Raw genomic sequence first — 18,054 nt, forward strand, 5'->3', positions numbered from 1 at the left:
GGAGGGAGGGGGGAGGGAGGAGGGAGGGCCTCACCGGAGGATAGGACGGCGCGGCGGCGGCGCCGGGGAGGGGCGGCGGCGGCGCGGGGGAGGGGCGAGGGCGGCGGCGGCTAGGGTTAGGGTGAGGGAGAGAGAGAGGGGATGACGGGCGGGGCCCGCGGGGAGGATTTTTGGAAAAAAGAAAAGGGGAGGGGGCGGTTGGGCCGGCTGGGCCCAAAAGGGGGGGAGGGGGCGCGCGGCTGGGCCGCCAGGCCGGCCCACGGCGAGGGAGGGGCGGCTGGGCCGCCGCGAGGCCCACGCGGGAAGGGGAGGGGGCGGTTGGGCCAGAAGGGGAGAAGGGGGGAGAGAGAAAAAGAAAAGGCTTTTCTTTTTCCTATTTTCCACCTTTTCTTATATGCCTAAATCTCCACTTCACTCAACCACAAACAAAAGAGTGCATAATCCGGCATGATGCAACAAACAAAAATAGTTCTAGGTTTTGGTTACACAAGATGTCGAGCTAATTCTCGCTATAACTTTTGAAAAGATCAAAACTTAGCGAGAAGAAAAGGGAAAAAGGAAAGAGTAACGCCTGAATTTGGTGAGAGAAAAGAAGAAAAAATTCTACCCCAAATTCAGGGCTTTACAGCCTTATGGCAGCAGCATCCGCCCTGAGGTCATCGCTGCTGCTGTTCAGTCGCCCGGAGCAGAGGTCGTTGTCGTTGCTGCTCTTCGGGCGTCGGTGAGCCGCCTGGGGTTTCGTCGCCTTGCAGGCCCTCCAGCGTGGGGGGTTGTTCGTACCTGCGGGGTGGAACCGAAGTTCCGTTTGTAATGGCACCTTGAATGTCGGTGACTGTTCATTGTGGTTGTCGGGGCCTGAACATGTATGTATTTTTGGCACGGAGCCATGTTTCTTCCTCATTTTGGCACTGAACCGCTTAACCAAGTGTGAGTTGCCTCGTGCGAAGGTGATGAGTGAGGTATCCGTATACCAGAGGTGTAGGAGTCCCTCGGCTCGGTCGGCCTTGCCGCCCGAGGCTTCTCTTGCTTAGTCAAGGGAACCCTCGGCCGCTCTTCGATGAGCCGAAGCCGGAGGCAGCGGTGTTAGCATGGACAGAGGAAGAGTAGGCTCGAAAAGAAGACTTCGTCGGCCGGAGCCTGACCGGGCCGTCCACTGGCAGGACCAGCGCCGGAGTCGAGTTGCCGAGGCCATGAGCCGGGCCGATGTCCTCGGGGGACAGCTGGCTGAGGCTTCGGGGCGACCGGCCGAGGCGTCTGCTCGGGCCGGATTCCTGAAGAAGACCCTGGCGGCGATGGCCCAGGCACGGTGCCGATGTCGTCCTTCGGAGTGGAGACCCTCCGACCGTGTTGCCGTCCGAGGCTCGGTCGGAACTTTGCCGAAGGTGGAGTTGACGCCGAGGGTGTTGCTGCTCCCCCTCCGTCGACGTCTGAGCCTGCAGGATCGGTTCATCTTGTAGTGTGCGTATGTTTTCTGCGGCCGTCGAGGCCCAAACACACTGTCGTCGCGTTGTAAAGCTGCGTTTCTTTTCCTCTTGTTTCGAGTATCTGGACTTTTTTGTCGGTAACAGAATTGTTTGTCCGAGCAAAAGTTACTTTTCACGGAAGGTGATGAGTGAGGTATCCGTATCCTGGAGGCGTAGGAGTCCCTCGGCTCGGTCGGCCTTGCCGCTTACGTGTACTCTTACTCGTCCGTAGGATTCTGCTATCGATATAGTCGAGAAGGCACGAAAAATCGTTTCGGCAGAAGAGTTTTCGAGCATTAAGACTTGTTCGGTCCGCGAAATCGCTTATCCGAGCGTGAGTTACTTATCGCAGAAGGTGATGAGTGAGGTATCCGTATCCCGGAGGCGTAGGAGTCCCTCGGCTCGGTCAATCTTGGCTGCTTACGTGTACTCCGTCGTTTTCAGGATCCCACTTTCGAAGTAGTCGAAAAGCACGAAAGACGTTCTGGCAGAAAAGACCTTTTCCGAGGAAAATTTTGACGCAGAGGGGGTTCCCCCCTTCTAGCCCCCGAGGGAGGGTCGGGCTTTGCCGAGGCAAGGCTGGCCCTTCCTTGATGGTTAGATTTTGTATGTGAATGAGGTGTACGAACGACTTGAAAGCATCTTAAGGGTAGAAGCAACGTAGCTGTCGGATGTTCCAAGCGTTGCTGTAGACCTCGCCTTGACTGTTGGCCAGCTTGTATGTCCCGAGCTTCAGAACCTTGGCAATGACGAACGGCCCTTCCCAAGGAGGCGTGAGCTTGTGCCGCCCTCGGGCGTCTTGTCGCAGCCGAAGCACCAAGTCGCCCACCTGGAGGTCTCGGGACCGAACCCCTCGGGCGTGGTAGCGTCGCAGGGACTGCTGATACCGTGCCGATTGTAGTAAGGCCATGTCCCGAGCCTCTTCCAGTTGGTCCAGTGAGTCTTCTCGGTTTGTTTGATTGCTTTGGTCGTCGTAGGCCCTCGCCCTCGGGGAACCGTATTCTAAGTCTGTGGGCAAAATGGCCTCGACCCCATAGACTAGAAAGAACGGTGTGAAGCCTGTGGCTCGGCTCGGCGTCGTCCTCAGACTCCAGACCACCGAGGGGAGCTCCTTCATCCATCGCTTGCCGAACTTGTTGAGGTCGTTGTAGATCCTTGGCTTGAGTCCTTGCAGAATCATGCCGTTGGCACGCTCTACTTGCCCATTTGTCATGGGGTGAGCCACGGCGGCCCAGTCCACCCGGATGTGGTGATCCTTGCAGAAGTCTAGGAACTTTATGCCGGTGAACTGGGTGCCGTTGTCGGTGATGATGGAGTTCGGGACCCCAAAGTGATGGATGATGTTGGTGAAGAACGCCACCGCCTGTTCGGACCTGATGTTGTTTAGGGGTCGGACTTCGATCCACTTGGAGAATTTGTCGATGGCGACCAGCAGGTGCGTGTAGCCCCCGGGTGTCTTCTGCAAGGGACCGACGAGGTCCAGACCCCACACAGCAAATGGCCAGGTGATGGGTATCGTCTGCAGAGCCTGAGCGGGCAGGTGGGTCTGCCTCGCGTAGAATTGACACACTTGGCAGGTGCGGACAATTCTAGTGGCGTCGGACACCGCGGTCGGCCAGTAGAAACCTTGTCGGAAAGCGTTTCCAACAAGGGCTCGAGGCACTGCGTGATGACCGCAAGCCCCCGAGTGTATCTCTTGTAAGAGCTCCTGGCCTTCGGCGATGGATATGCATCGCTGGAGGATGCCTGAGGGGCTGCGGTGGTAGAGCTCCTTCCCGTCCCCCAGCAAGACGAACGACTTGGCGCGCCGCGCCAGTCGCTGAGCTTCGGCTCGGTCGAGGGGCAGCTCTCCTCGGTGGAGATATTGCAGGTACGGGGTCTGCCAGTTTCGATTAGGCGTGACCCCGCTCCGCTCTTCCTCGACGCGCAGTGCCTCACCCTCGGGGGCCGAGGGTGCCTCGGTCTGGGCCGAGGCCTTCTCGGGCTCGGGCGTGTCGTCGGTCTTGACTGAGGGTAGATGTAGGTCTCAGGAGAAGACGTCCGGGGGAACCGTTGTCCGCCCTGAGGCTATCTTAGCCAGCTCGTCTGCAGTCTCGTTGTATCATCGGGCGATGTGGTTGAGCTCGAGCCTGTAGAACTTGTCTTCCAGGCGCCGAACCTCATCGCAGTAGGCTTCCATCTTCGGGTCGCGGCAGTGGGAGTTCTTCATGACTTGGTCAATGACAAGCTACGAGTCGCCGCGAGCGTCAAGGCGTCGGACCCCTAGCTCGATGGTGATGCGCAACCCGTTGACCAGAGCCTCGTACTCAGCCACGTTGTTGGACGCCGGGAAATGGAGGCGCAGCACGTAGCAGAGGTGTTTCCCGAGGGGTGAGATGAAGAGCAGGCCCGCGCCCACTCCTGCTTTCATCAGCGACCCGTCAAAAAACATGGTCCAGAGTTACGGTTGGATCGGAGCTGCTGGAAGCTGGGTGTCGACCCATTCAGCCACAAAGTCCGCCAAGACTTGGGACTTGATGGCCTTCCGAGGGGCGAACGAGATTGTCTCGCCCATGATTTCCACCGCCCACTTTGCAATCCTACCCGAGGCCTCTCGGCACTGGATGCTCTCCCCCAGGGGGAAGGATGACACCACAGTCACCGGATGAGACTCGAAGTAGTGTCGCAACTTTCGCCGCGTCAGGATCACCGCGTACAGCAGCTTCTGAATTTGTGGGTAGCGGATCTTTGTCTCGGACAGTACCTCACTGATGAAGTAGACCGGCCTCTGGACGGGCAATGCATGCCCCTCTTCTCGTCTCTCAACCACGATCGCGACGCTGACCACCTGAGTGGTAGCGGCGACATAGATCAAGAGGGCTTCTCCGGCGGCGGGGGGCACCAAGATGGGCGCGTTCGTGAGGAGCGCCTTCAGGTTCCCGAGGGCTTCCTCGGCCTCAGGGGTACAAGTGAAGCACTTGACCTTCCTTAAGAGGCGGTACAGAGGTAGGCCTCTTTCGCCGAGGCGTGAGATGAAGTGGCTCAGAGCCGCAAGGCATCCCATGACCCTCTGTACGCCTTTCAAGTCCTTGACGGGCCCCATGTTGGTGATGGCCGCGATTTTCTCCGGGTTGGCCTCGATGCCCCGCTCAGAGACGATGAACCCCAAGAGCATGCCTCGGGGGACTCCGAAGACACACTTCTCGGGGTTGAGTTTTACGCCTTTCGCCTTGAGACACCGGAATGTCGTTTCAAGGTCGGAAAGGAGGTCAGAAGCTTTCCTCGTCTTGACTACGATGTCGTTGACGTAAGCCTCGACCGTTCGACCAATGTGTCCGCCGAACACGTGGTTCATGCACCTTTGGTACGTCGCACCCGCATTCCTCAAACCAAATGGCATAGTAACGTAGCAGTACATGCCAAAAGGTGTGATGAAAGAAGTCGCGAGCTGGTCGGACTCTTTCATCCTGATTTGGTGATACCCTGAGTAGGCATCGAGGAAAGATAGGGTTTCGCACCCAGCAGTGGAATCCACGATTTGATCGATGCGATGCAGAGGATAGGGAACTTTCGGACATGCTTTGTTTAGACCAGTGTAGTCTACACACATCTGCCATTTCCCTCCTTTCTTTCTCACAAGCACAGGGTTGGCAAGCCATTCGGGATGGAATACCTCTTTGATGAACCCTGTGGCCATCAGCTTGTGGATCTCCTCGCCTATGGCTCTACGCTTTTCTTCGTCGAATCGGCGCAGAGGCTGCTTCACGGGTCGGGCTCCAGCTCGGATATCCAGCGAGTGCTCGGCGACTTCCCTCGGTATGCCGGGCATGTCCGAGGGACTCCACGCGAAGACTTCGGCGTTTGCGCGGAGAAAGTCGACGAGCACTGCTTCCTATTTGGGGTCGAGCTCGGAGCCGATCCGGATCTGCTTGGAGGCGTCGTTGCTGGGGTTGAGAGGGACGGACTTAACCGTCTCTGCTGGCTCGAAGTTGCCGGCATGGCACTTCACGTCTGGCGCCTCCTTGGAGAGGCTCTCCAGGTCGGCGATGAGGGCCTCAGATTCGGCGAGGGCCTCGGCGTACTCCACGCACTCCACGTTGCATTCATACGCGTGTCGGTACGTGGGGCCGACGGTGATGACCCCGTTGGGGCCCGACATCTTGAGCTTGAGGTAGGTGTAGTTGGGGACGGCCATGAACTTGGTGTAGCATGGCCTCCCCAGCACTGCGTGGTAGGTTCCTCGGAACCCGACCACCTCGAACGTGAGGGTTTCCCTTCTGAAGTTGGAGGGAGTCCCGAAGCAGACGGGCAGATCGAGTTGTCCGAGGGGCTGGACGCGTTTCCCGGGGATGATCCCGTGAAAAGGCGTCGCGCCCGCCCGGAGCGAGGACAGATCGATCCGTAGGAGCCCGAGGGTCTCGACGTAGATGATGTTGAGGCTGCTGCCTCCGTCCATAAGGACCTTGGTGAGCCTGACGTTGCCGATGACGGGGTCGACAACAAGCGGATATTTCCCCGGGCTCGGCACGCGGTCGGGGTGGTCGCCCTGGTCGAAGGTGATGGGCTTGTCGGACCAGTCTAGGTAGACTGGCGCCGCCACCTTTACCAAGCAGACCTCCCGACGCTCTTGCTTGCGGTGCCGAGCCGAGGCGTTCGCCACTGGCCCACCGTAGATCATGAAGCAGTCGTGGACCTCGGGGAACTCCTCTGCCTTGTGATCCTCCCTCTTGTTGTTGTTGTGGGCCCTGCCACCTTCCGCAGGTGGCCCGGCCTTGTGAAAGTGGCGCCGAAGCATGATGCACTCCTCGAGGGTGTGCTTGATGGGCCCCTGATGATAGGGGCACGGCTCCTTGAGCATCTTGTCGAAGAGATTGGCACCTCCGGGAGGTTTCCGAGGGTTCTTGTACTCAGCGGCGGCGACAAGGTCCGTGTCGGCGGCGTCGCGTTTCGCTTGCGACTTCTTCTTGCCCTTCTTCTTGGTGCCGCGCTGAGTGGATGCCTCGGGGACATCTTCCGGCTGGCGGCCCTGGGGCTGCTTGTCCTTCCGGAAGATGGCCTCAACCGCCTCCTGGCCAGAGGCGAACTTGGTGGCGATGTCCATCGGCTCGCTCGCCCTGGTGGGGGTCTTGCGACCCAGCTTGCTCACCAGGTCGCGGCAGGTGGTGCCGGCGAGGAACGCGCCGATGACATCCGAGTCGGTGACATTGGGCAGCTCGGTGCGCTGCTTCGAGAATCGCCGGATATAGTCCCGGAGAGACTCTCCCGGCTGCTGGCGGCAGCTGCGGAGATCCCAGGAGTTCCCAGGGCGCACGTACGTGCCCTGGAAGTTGCCGGCGAAGGCTTGGACCAGGTCGTCCCAGTTGGAGATCTGCCCCGGAGGCAGATGCTCCAGCCAGGCTCGAGCGGTGTCGGAGAGGAACAGGGGGAGGTTGCGGATGATGAGGTTGTCATCGTCCGTTCCACCCAGCTGGCAGGCCAGCCGGTAGTCCGCGAGCCACAGTTTCGGCCTCGTCTCCCCCGAGTACTTTGTGATAGTAGTCGGGGTTCGGAACCGGGTCGGGAACGACGCCCGTCGTATGGCCCGACTGAAAGCCTGCGGACCGGGTGGTTCGGGCGAGGGACTCCGATCCTCCCCGCTGTCGTAGCGTCCCCCACGCCTGGGGTGGTAGCCTCGGCGCACCCTCTCGTCGATGTGGGTTCGATGGTTGCGGTGGTGGTGCTCGTTGCCGAGGCGACCCGGGGCCGCATGCGCTGTGTTGTGCATGCGCCCGGTGTGGACCGAGGCTTCCCGCATGAATCGGGAAGTCGCGGCGCGATGCTCCGAGGGGTATCCCTGCCTTCGGGAGGCAGAGCTTTCGGCCCGTCGGACCGCGGCATCCTCCAGGAGATTCTTGATCTCTCCCTGAATACGCTGCCCCTCTGTGGTTGATGGCTCCGGCATCGCGCAGAGAAGTATAGCTGCCGCAGCCAGGTTCTGGCCGATCCCACTGGAAGCTGGTGGCGGCCTTGCCCTGACGTCGTTGGCAATGCGGAGCTGGATGCCCTGGGGCAGATGACGCGCTTCTCCGGCCGGAGCTTGGTCCACCCATTCCTGTCCGATGTTCCGCCGGAACGACTCAAGTGTTCCTGCTCCCTCATCGAGCCTGGCCTGCCTCTCGCGGATTTGCTCGAGCTGTGCGTCCTGACCCCCCGCAAGGACTGGGACCACAGCTAGTTTCCGAAGGATGTCAACGCGAGGCGCAGGCCTAGGGGGATCACCGTCCTCCGGTATACCAAGATGGTTGCCTTCGCCGGGACCCCTAAATCGACGTGGAAACATTCACGACTTGGGCCACAGTCCTCGTCGCCGAGGCTGCGGCTACCGTCGGAACAATCGGAAAGGCAGTAGTCGCATGCGGTCATGAAGTCCCGCATGACACTGGGGCTACCGAGCCCGGAGAAATCCCAACAAGGGTCGGGGTCGTCATCTTCCTCGGAACCCGAGGGTCCATAGGTCGAGACGGTCGTCAGCCGGTCCCAGGGTGACCGCATACCGTACCCCGGAAGGTTTGGACATGCCTCTATGAAGGCTTCCACCGAAGCGAAGTCGCTTGGTGGGTCGAGACTGAATCCAAAAGGCACGAGATGGGAATCGGTAGGTACCTCTTGGTCGACGGGCGGTGACGAAGTCGTGTCAGGGGCAGACTGCACCGTCGTCTCAGGTACGAGGGTGACGCCCAGCAAGTCCCTTGCGAGCGTGCTGGCGTCGTTCGTTTGCTCGGAGTTGGCGTGTTGCGGGGAAACAGCGCTCGTCTTCGTCTCAGACGCAAGGTCGACGCCCGACGTGTCCCCCGTTGGGGCGCCGGCGCCGTCGACTCGCTCGACAGCCGACAAGGTGTCGCCTCCTGCTTGGCCTTGGTTGCCTGCCTCCTCCTCCATCGGCGGGGGAGGCGCCGGGACAAACCCGAATGTTGTTCTTCCGCCACGTGGGGAAGACGTCGTTGATTCCGCCGCCGGCGGGCGGGTTGTCGGCCGCCATTGTCGCTGTCGCGCGGCGGAGGAAGGAGTATCATGTCGTAGCTGCCGTCGAGGGACATGAACTCAAGACTCCTGAAACGGAGCACCGTTCCGGGCTGGAAAGGTTGCTGGAGACTGAAAGGGAATTAGGCTTACACCTATTTCCTAATTGATTTTGGTGGTTGAATTGCCCAACACAAATAATTGGACTAACTAGTTTGCTCTAGTGTATAAGTTATACAGGTGCCAAAGGTTCACACTTAGCCAATAAAAAGACCAAGTATTGGGTTCAACAAAGAGAACAAAGGGATAACCGAAGTGTGCCCTGGTCTGGCGCACCGGACTGTCCGGTGTGCCACCGGACAGTGTCCGGTGCACCAGGGGACTTCACGCTGAACTCCTCACCTTCGGGAAAATCCAGAGGTGCTCCGCTATAATTCACCGGACTGTCCGGTGTACACCGGACAGTGTCCGGTGCCCCAGGGGAGAGCGACTCTGGAACTCGCCAGCTTCGGGAATTCGCTCCGCTATAATTCACCGGACATGTCTGGTGTACACCGGACTGTCCGGTGAGCCAGCGGAGCAACGACTACTTCGCGCCAACGGTCACCTGCAGAAGCATTAAATGCGCGCCAGAGCGCGCAGAAGTCAGGCACGCGCGAAGTGGCGCACCGGACACCCTACAGTACATGTCCGGTGTGCCACCGGACATCAAGGCGGGCCCAGCAGTCAGAGCTCCAACGGTCGGAACCCAACGACCTGGTGACGTGGCTGGCGCACCGGACACTGTCCGGTGCACCATGCGACAGACAGCCTCCACCAAACGGCTAGTTTGGTGGTTGGGGTTATAAATAACCCCAACCACCCCACATTCAAGTCATCCAAGTTTTCCAACTTCCAACCACTTACAAGAGCTAGGCATTCAATACAAAACACACCCAAGTGATCAAATCCTCTCCCAATTCCACAAAAGCATTAGTGTTGAGTGAGAGTGATTTGTTGTGTTCCTTTGAGCTCTTGCGCTTGGATTGCTTGATTCTTTCTCATTCTTTCTTGAGATCAATACTCACTTGTAACCGAGGCAAGAGACACCAATTGTGTGGTGGTCCTTGCGGGGAAGTTTTGTTCCCGGTTGATTTGAGAAGAGAAAGCTCACTCGGTCCGAGGGACCGTTTGAGAGAGGGAAGGGGTTGAAAAAGACCCGGCCTTTGTGGCCTCCTCAACGGGGAGTAGGTTTGCGAGAACCGAACCTCGGTAAAACAAATCCGCGTGTCACACTCTTTATTCGCTTGCGATTTGTTTTGCACCCTCTCTCGCGGACTCGATTATATTTCTAACGCTAACCCGGCATGTAGTTGTGATTAACTTTGTAAATTTCAGTTTCGCCCTATTCACCCCCCTCTAGGCGACTTTCAATTGGTATCAGAGCCCGGTGCTTCATTAGAGCCTAACCGCTCGAAGTGATGTCGGGAGAACACGCCAAGAAGGAGATGGAGACCGGCGACAAGCCCACTACAAGCCACGGGAAGGCTTCCTCGGAAGAGTCCCGCAAAAAGGGGTAAGGGAAGGAGAAGAAAGCCTCCTCCCACAAGTCGCATCGGAGTGGCGACAAGAAAAAGAAGATGAGGAAGGTGGTCTACTATGAGACCGATACGTCATCACCTTCCACCTCCGGCTCCGACGCGCCCTCCGTAACTTCTAAGCGCCATGAGCGCAAGAAGTTTAGTAAGATCCCCTTACACTATCCTCGCACTTCTAGACATACTCCATTACTTTCTGTTCCATTAGGCAAACCGCCAACCTTTGACGGTGAAGATTATGCTAGGTGGAGTGATTTAATGAAATTTCATCTAACCTCACTCCACAAAAGTATATGGAATGTTGTTGAGTTTGGAGCACAGGTACCATCCGTAGGGGAGGAGGATTATGATGAGGACGAGGTGGCCCAAATCGAGCACTTCAACTCCCAAGCCACAACCATACTCCTCGCTTCTCTAAGTAGGGAGGAGTACAACAAGGTGCAAGGATTAAAGAGCGCCAAGGAAGTTTGGGACGTGCTCAAGACCGCGCACGAGGGTGATGAACTAACCAAGATCACCAAGCGGGAAACGATCGAGGGGGAGCTCGGTCGCTTCCGTCTTCGCCAAGGGGAGGAGCCTCAAGACATGTACAACCGGCTCAAAACCTTGGTGAATCAAGTGCGCAACCTCGGGAGCAAGAAATGGGATGACCACGAGGTGGTTAAGGTTATTTTAAGATCACTTATTTTCCTTAACCCTACTCAAGTCCAATTAATTCGTGGCAATCCTAGATACACACTAATGACTCCTGAGGAAGTAATCGGGAATTTTGTGAGCTTTGAGTTTATGATCAAAGGCTCAAGGAAGATCAACGAGCTTGACGGCCCCTCCACGTCCGAAGCACAACCGGTCGCATTTAAGGCGACGGAGGAGAAGGAGGAGTCTACACCGAGTAGAAAACCCATCGACGCCTCCAAGCTTGACAACGAGGAAATGACGTCGTCATCAAGAGCTTCCGCCAAATCCTCAAGCAAAGGAGGGGGAAAGATTACAAGCCCCGCTCCAAGAAGGTTTGCTACAAGTGTGGTAAGTCCGATCACTTTATAGCAAAATGTCCTATTTCTAGTGACAGTGACAGGGGCGACGACAAGAGGGGGAGAAGAAAGGAGAAGAAGAAGTACTATAAGAAGAAGGGCGGCGATGCCCATGTTTGTCGCGAGTGGGACTCCAACGAAAGCTCTAGCGACTCCTCTGACGACGAGGACGCCGCCAACATCGCCGTCACCAAGGGACTTCTCTTCCCCAACGTCGGCCACAAGTGCCTCATGGCAAAGGACGGCAAAAAGAAGAAGGTTAAATCCAAATCCTCCACTAGATATGAGTCCTCTAGTGATGATAATGCTAGTGATGAGGAAGATAATTTGCGTACCCTTTTTGCCAACTTAAACATGCAACAAAAAGAGAAATTAAATGAATTAATTAGTGCCATCCATGAGAAGGATGACCTCTTGGACTCCCAAGAGGACTTCCTAATCAAGGAAAACAAAAGGCATGTTAAAGTTAAAAATGCTTATTCTCTAGAAGTTGAAAAATGTGAAAAATTATCTAGTGAACTAAGCACTTGCCATGAGACTATAGACAACCTTAGAAATGACAATGCTAAACTTAGTGCTAAGGTTGATTCAAATGCTTGTAATGTTTTAATTCCCAATGATAATGTAGATTTGCTTGCTAAAATTGAAGAATTGAACATTTCCCTTGCTAGCCTTCGGAATGAAAATGAAAAATTGCTTACTAAGGCTAAAGAACTAGATGTTTGCAATGTTACAATTTCCGATCTTAGAGATAAAAATGATATATTGCGTGCTAAGATTGTTGAACTTAATTCTTGCAAACCCTCTACATCTACCACTGAGCATGTCACTATTTGCACTAGATGTAGAGATGTTGATATTAATGCTATTCATGATCACATGATTTTAATTAAACAACAAAATGATCATATAGCTAAACTAGATGCTAAAATTGCCGAGCATGAACTTGAAAATGAAAAATTTAAATTTGCTCGTAGTATGCTTTACAGTGGGAGACGCCCTGACATTAAGGATGACATCCAAAAGGGGGACAATGTCAAACTTAATGCCCCTCCTAAGAAATTATCTAACTTTGTTAAGGGCAAGGCTCTCATGCCTCAAGATAACGAGGGTTACATTTTGTACCCTGCCGGTTATTCTGAGAGCAAAATTAGGAGAATTCACTCTAGGAAGTCTCACTCTGGCCCTAACCATGCTTTTATGTATAAGGGTGAGACATCTAGTTCTAGGCAACCAACCCGTGCTAAGTTGCCTAAGAAGAAAACTCCTAGTGCATCAAATGATCATGACATTTCATTTAAAACTTTTGATGCATCTTATGTGTTAACTAACAAATCCGGCAAGGTAGTTGCCAAATATGTTGGGGGCAAACACAAGGGATCAAAAACTTGTGTTTGGGTACCCAAAGTTCTTGTATCTAATGCCAAAGGACCCAAAACCATTTGGTACCTAAAGTCAAGAACTAAACATGTTTTGTAGGTTTATGCATCCGGGGGCTCAAGTTGGATCATCGACAGCGGGTGCACAAACCACATGACAGGGGAGAAGAAAATGTTCTCCTCCTATGAGAAAAACCAAGATCCCCAACGAGCTATCACATTCGGGGATGGGAACCAAGGTTTGGTCAAAGGATTGGGTAAAATTGCTATATCACCTGACCATTCCATTTCCAATGTTTTTCTTGTAGATTCTTTAGATTACAATTTGCTTTCCGTATCTCAATTATGTCAAATGGGCTACAACTGTCTTTTTACTAATATAGGTGTCACTGTCTTTAGAAGAAGTGATGATTCAATAGCATTTAAGGGAGTGTTAGGGGGTCAGCTATACTTGGTAGATTTTGATAGAGCTGAACTCGACACTTGCTTAATTGCTAAGACTAACATGGGCTGGCTCTGGCACCGCCGACTAGCACATGTTGGAATGAAGAATCTTCACAAGCTTCTAAAGGGAGAGCACATTTTAGGATTAACAAATGTTCATTTTGAGAAAGACAGGATTTGTAGCGCATGTCAAGCAGGGAAGCAAGTTGGTGCTCATCATCCACACAAGAACATCATGACGACCGACAGGCCACTGGAGCTCCTACACATGGATCTATTCGGCTCGATCGCTTACATAAGCATCAGCGGGAGTAAGTACTGTCTAGTTATTGTGGATGATTATTCTCGCTTCACTTGGGTATTCTTTTTGAAGGAAAAATCTTATACCCAAGAGACATTGAAGGGATTCTTGAGACAGGCTCAAAATGAGTTCGGCTTAAGGATCAAGAAAATTAGAAGCGACAACGGGACAGAGTTCAAGAACTCACAAATCGAAGGCTTCCTTGAGGAGGAGGGCATCAAGCATGAGTTTTCTTCACCCTACACGCCACAACAAAATGGTGTAGTGGAGAGGAAGAATAGAACTCTATTGGACATGGCAAGAACCATGCTTGATGAGTACAAGACTTCGGATCGGTTTTGGGCCGAGGCGGTCAACACCGCCTGCTACGCCATCAACCGGTTGTATCTACACCGAATCCTCAAGAAGACATCATACGAACTCCTTACCGGTAAAAAGCCCAATATTTCATAATTTAGAGTCTTTGGTAGCAAATGCTTTATTCTTGTTAAAAGAGGTAGAAAATCTAAATTTGCTCCTAAGACTGTAGAAGGCTTTTTACTAGGATATGATTCAAACACAAGGGCATATAGAGTCTTTAACAAGTCATCTGGACAAGTTGAAGTTTCTTGTGACATTGTGTTTGATGAGACTAACGGCTCTCAAGTAGAGCAAGTTGATCTTGATGAGATAGGTGATGAAGAGGCTCCGTGCATCGCGCTAAGGAACATGTCCATTGGGGATGTGTGTCCTAAAGAATCTAAAGAGCCTCCAAATGCACAAGATCAACCATCCTCCTCCACGCAAGCATCTCCACCAACTCAAAATAAGGATGAGGCTCAAGTTGATGAAGGAGAAGATCAAGCAAATGAGCCACCTCAAGATGACAACAATGATCAAGGGGGAGATGCAAATGAGCAAGACAAGGAGGATGAAGAGCAAAGAGCGCCACACCTAAGAGTCCACCAAGCAATCCAACGAGATCACCCCGTCGACACCATCCTCGGCGACATCCATAAGGGGGTAACCACTAGATCTCGTGTTGCACATTTTTGTGAGCATTACTCTTTTGTTTCCTCTATTGAGCCACATAGGGTAGAGGAAGCACTTCAAGATTCGGATTGGGTGGTGGCAATGCAAGAGGAGCTCAACAACTTCACGAGAAATGAGGTATGGCATTTAGTTCCACGTCCTAATCAAAATGTTGTAGGAACCAAATGGGTGTTCCGCAACAAGCAAGACGAGCATGGTGTGGTGACAAGGAACAAAGCCCGACTTGTGGCCAAGGGATACTCCCAAGTCAAAGGTTTGGATTTCGGTGAAACCTATGCACCCGTAGCTAGGCTTGAGTCAATTCGTATATTATTGGCCTATGCTACTTACCATGGCTTTAAGCTTTACCAAATGGACGTGAAGAGTGCCTTCCTCAATGGACCAATCAAGGAAGAGGTCTATGTTGAGCAACCTCCCGGCTTTGAAGATAGTGAGTACCCTAATCATGTGTATAAACTCTCTAAGGCGCTTTATGGGCTCAAGCAAGCCCCAAGAGCATGGTATGAGTGCCTTAGAGATTTCCTTATCACTAATGGATTCAAAGTCGGAAAGGCCGATCCTACACTCTTCACTAAAACTCTTGGAAATGACTTGTTTGTATGCCAAATTTATGTTGATGATATTATATTTGGGTCTACTAACGAGTCTACATGTGAAGAATTTAGTAGGATCATGACACAAAAATTCGAGATGTCTATGATGGGGGAGTTGAAGTATTTCTTAGGATTTCAAGTGAAGCAACTCCAAGAGGGCACCTTCCTAAGCCAAACAAAGTATACTGAAGATATTCTAAGCAAGTTTGGGATGAAGGATGCCAAACCCATCAAGACACCCATGGGAACCAATGGGCATCTCGACCTCGACACGGAAGGTAAATCCGTTGATCAAAAGGTATACCGGTCGATGATAGGCTCTCTACTCTATTTATGTGCATCTCGACCGGATATTATGCTTTCCGTATGCATGTGTGCAAGATTCCAAGCCGACCCTAAGGAAGCTCACCTTACGGCCGTAAAACGAATCTTGAGATATTTGGTTTATACTCCTAAGTTTGGGCTTTGGTATCCTAAGGGATCCACATTTGATTTAATTGGTTATTCGGATGTCGATTGGGCGGGGTGTAAAATTAATAGAAAGAGCACATCGGGGACTTGCCAGTTCTTGGGAAGATCCTTGGTGTCTTGGGCTTCAAAGAAGCAAAATTCCGTAGCTCTTTCTACCGCCGAAGCCGAGTACATTGCCGCAGGCCATTGTTGCGCGCAACTACTTTGGATGAGGCAAACCCTTAGGGACTATGGTTACAAATTAACCAAAGTTCCTCTTCTATGTGATAATGAGAGTGCAATCAAAATGGCGGATAATCCCGTCGAGCATAGCCGCACTAAACACATAGCCATTCGGTATCATTTTCTAAGGGATCACCAACAAAAGGGAGATATCGAGATTTCATACGTTAATACTAAAGATCAATTAGCCGATATCTTTACCAAGCCACTTGATGAACAAACTTTTAACAAACTTAGGCATGAGCTAAATATTCTTGATTCTAGAAACTTCTTTTGTTGATTTGCACACATAGCTCATTCATATACCTTTGATCATGTCACTTTCATATGCTATGACTAATGTGTTTTCAAGTCTATTTCCAACCAAGTCATAGGTGTATTGAAAGGGAATTGGAGTCTTCGGCGAAGACAAAGGCTTCCACTCCGTAACTCATCCTTCACCGTCGCTCCAAGCAACTCTCCATCTTTGGGGGAGAGAGCCTAAGTTCAAAGCAAAAGGACTCCGTCTTTGGTATAATCTTCACTCATATTTTATTTACCAAAGGGGAGAAAGTAATTTACAAGGGCTCTAATGATTCCGTTTTTGGCGATTTATGCCAAACGGGGAGAGAGCATGAGCCCAAAGCAAAAGGACCGCACCACCACCTAATTTTAAAACTAAGGTTTTTCAATTGGAAAATTTCAAATTGGTACCTTATTGTGTTCAAAAGGGAAGAGAAAGTAGTATCTTCAAAATCAATATCTTAAAACCCTCTTGAACACTAAGAGGAGAATTTCATTTAGGGGGATTTTTGTTTAGTCAAAGGAAAAGCATTTGAAACAGGGGGAGAAAATTTCAAATCTTGAAAATGCTTTGCAAAATCTTATTCATTTACCTTTGACTATTTGCAAAAGAACTTTGAAAAGGATTTACAAAAGAATTTGCAAAAACAAAACATATGGTGCAAGCGTGGTCCAAAATGTTAAAAATAAAAGAAGCAATCCATGCATATATTATAAGTATTTATATTGGCTCAATTCCAAGCAACCTTTGCACTTACATTATGCAAACTAGTTCAATTATGCATTTCTATACTTGCTTTGGTTTGTGTTGGCATCAATCACCGAAAAGGGGGAGATTGAAAGGGAATTAGGCTTACACCTATTTCCTAATTGATTTTGGTGGTTGAATTGCCCAACACAAATAATTGGACTAACTAGTTTGCTCTAGTGTATAAGTTATACAGGTGCCAAAGGTTCACACTTAGCCAATAAAAAGACCAAGTATTGGGTTCAACAAAGAGAGCAAAGGGATAACCGAAGTGTGCCCTGGTCTGGCGCACCGGACTGTCCGGTGTGCCACCGGACAGTGTCCGGTGCACCAGGGGACTTCACGCTGAACTCCTCACCTTCGGGAAAATCCAGAGGCGCTCCGCTATAATTCACCGGACTGTCCGGTGTACACCGGACAGTGTCCGGTGCCCCAGGGGACAGCGACTCTTGAACTCGCCAGCTTCGGGAATTCGCTCCGCTATAATTCACCGGACATGTCCGGTGTACACCGGACTGTCCGGTGAGCCAGCGGAGCAACGACTACTTCGCGCCAACGGTCACCTGCATAAGCATTAAATGCGTGCCAGAGCGCGCAGAAGTCAGGCACGCGCGAAGTGGCGCACCGGACACCCTACAGTACATGTCCGGTGTGCCACCGGACATCAAGGCGGGCCCAGCAGTCAGAGCTCCAACGGTCGGAACCCAACGACCTGGTGACGTGGCTGGCGCACCGGACACTGTCCGGTGCACCATGCGACAGACAGCCTCCACCAAACGGCTAGTTTGGTGGTTGGGGTTATAAATAACCACTTACAAGAGCTAGGCATTCAATACAAAACACACCCAAGTGATCAAATCCTCTCCCAATTCCACAAAAGCATTAGTGTTGAGTGAGAGTGATTTGTTGTGTTCCTTTGAGCTCTTGCGCTTGGATTGCTTTCTTCTTTCTCATTCTTTCTTGAGATCAATACTCACTTGTAACCGAGGCAAGAGACACCAATTGTGTGGTGGTCCTTGCGGGGAAGTTTTGTTCCCGGTTGATTTGAGAAGAGAAAGCTCACTCGGTCTGAGGGACCGTTTGAGAGAGGGAAGGGGTTGAAAAAGACCCGGCCTTTGTGGCCTCCTCAACGGGGAGTAGGTTTGCGAGAACCGAACCTCGGTAAAACAAATCTGCGTGTCACACTCTTTATTCGCTTGCGATTTGTTTTGCACCCTCTCTCGCGGACTCGATTATATTTCTAACGCTAACCCGGCTTGTAGTTATGATTAACTTTGTAAATTTCAGTTTTGCCCTATTCACCCCCCTCTAGGCGACTTTCAGAGACTACCCATCTGGAGCTTGACGGGAAGCTGTTCGTCAACACGCAACAGGCCCCTACCTGGCGCGCCAACTGTCGGCGTTTCGACCCCAGGGGGTCCCTGGACCGACGAGTAAATTGTCGTCGCGTGTCCCAACCGAGATGGGTCGGCGCGAGACGAAGCACGAAGGGGGGCAAGAGAGAGGGAGACAGGCGGAAAAGGGGAAACC

Source organism: Zea mays, chromosome 1 (assembly GCF_902167145.1).
Source record: "Zea mays cultivar B73 chromosome 1, Zm-B73-REFERENCE-NAM-5.0, whole genome shotgun sequence".
Lineage (NCBI taxonomy): Eukaryota > Viridiplantae > Streptophyta > Magnoliopsida > Poales > Poaceae > Zea > Zea mays.